Source organism: Mus musculus, chromosome 10 (genome assembly GCF_000001635.26).
Source record: "Mus musculus strain C57BL/6J chromosome 10, GRCm38.p6 C57BL/6J".
Classification (NCBI taxonomy): domain Eukaryota; kingdom Metazoa; phylum Chordata; class Mammalia; order Rodentia; family Muridae; genus Mus; species Mus musculus.
The window spans coordinates 114,215,397-114,217,417 of record NC_000076.6 but is presented as its reverse complement, the minus strand read 5'-3'; positions in this window follow the sequence as shown (position 1 = coordinate 114,217,417).

Below are 2,021 nucleotides of genomic sequence, written 5' to 3'. Positions count from 1 at the left end.
GACTGTAATTCAATTTTCGTCCCCTTAATGTAAATTGTTGGTCTTTGTTGTGGCCCACAGTAAGCTTATTAGATGTTCTCAAGAAAATTTTAACACCTACAAGGTGTGGTGGAGGGGAAACACAGATGCAAAATAGCATTAACTGTATGTCCACAGATGGGATGGCTGCCCTTCCCATGTTTGTCTAAAATTTCTAATACGCTTTTCTCTTTGTTAAAGTCATTTTAAAGAATATTAAAATATCTTCTTCTAGGAGGCATCTTTCCTTATTGTCAAATTACATTATCATTTGGTAAAATCACGTGGTTCACTTTTGTCATCCAGTTACTAAGAGTCAGTGTACCATATAAATGCATGTGAAAGTAGTCTTGTGTAATTCAATGTCATTTAAAAAAAATCAAATGACAACTAAAATGTTCTCTTTATGTTTCAGCATAATAGTCACCAAGAGGACCTTCAACATCATTGTCATGTAGAATCTCTGCTCCACTTTGAAGATACACAACCATTACCATGAAATCCTAAGAGGCTGAGGCTCTAGTGTGGTTGCTGTCATTTTATTGACAGCTTCCTGGAGTATTATAATGCTTCCAGAAATGGAATGCTCAAAGGCCATAAGAGATAACATATTAGAATCCATGTAAATCAGCATTTATGTATCAATTTCCAATATGATTTCACAGCACTGCTCTGAAAATCCATACCATAGCTTATGCTAGGTTCTTATGGAAGTCAACACCCATATCATGAAAAAATTCAGAAATACTAGGAATGATTCTGCACTTGGACAATTAGCAAGATAATTCCATACATTAGAGAAAGCAACAAAATCCATGGCATTTATGATGTCATCTCTCTTGTGGAAATGCTCAGAATTCCTTAGTTCATTGAGTGCAATCTTTAGGGTTTAGTTTCATTAACATAAGCTGCCATAAGTGTATTCATCTCAATGTAATGAGAAATTCTCAGATTAAACTCATATTTAACATATGAAACTGCTAGACAACACTCTCTTGGCAATGAGTATAATTCAAATTTATTATGTTTTCTTATGGATAGTGGTGTTGTCAGCTATTTATCTTGAACACTTCAAACTGAACCACTTACTTTTGTCCCTGTAATTAAATTTTAAACTGTATGTTTTCTAAGTCTTAACAAAATGCATTTTCGCTTATTTATAAGAGGGTCATATGAATGCCCCTTTAGAAAAGCTTTATTTTCAGAGAGAGAGAGAAAAACAATGCAATTTAGCATTCACTTTCACCATATGCTAAACTATGTCAACCTTTTGGGAAGACTTTTGTAGCTGGTCTTTGCTGCTTCATGGGCTCTTCTTCACCACCCACCCCCGTTTAGCTCCTCCACCCCTGTTTCCCCCCTATCACTAGATATGAGACAAAGAAAGATGGAGACGGGTGACAGGGGGCTGAATCTATTTTTTTTTCTTGTTTCTTCTTTGAGCATGACAATGGATAACAAACTGCAACCAACTCCTTTGAACAACCAACAACCTCTTGTCTCTCCAGTCCCTAATATTTATCCACCCTCTAAATGGATTCTACATGTCACACAATTGCAGAAACTATCTGCAGCTGGTAAAACTACACCTCTGCTAGAGCATGAAGCAAATCACAGTCAGCTGCTACAGAGAGTCCAAGCAACCCACACGTCTCCCCCTGGGATATTAATGAGAGCATATTCTTATAATAATTCTGTATTTTTATTAAAAAACCAAAATTCCTGAATTCTCCCTTTAGACTAGAGTTTTGTTTCAACCTCTGTGGCCTCAATCCTGGGAATCTCTGTTTTTACTGAAGAGTTAAATCTTGGACACTCATCATCTGCTGCAAGAGAAGGGTTATTCTCAGTAACAAGAGCTGATGATGATTAAGAAACCGTATATCATCGGCCCCCAATTATTTCACCTTGTGAACCAACTCTTATTATGCCTTTGACAGTCAGTAGGAAAACTTGTAGATTTCAGATAGTAATTGTTAGTTGATGAACTATTTTCTAGAAAA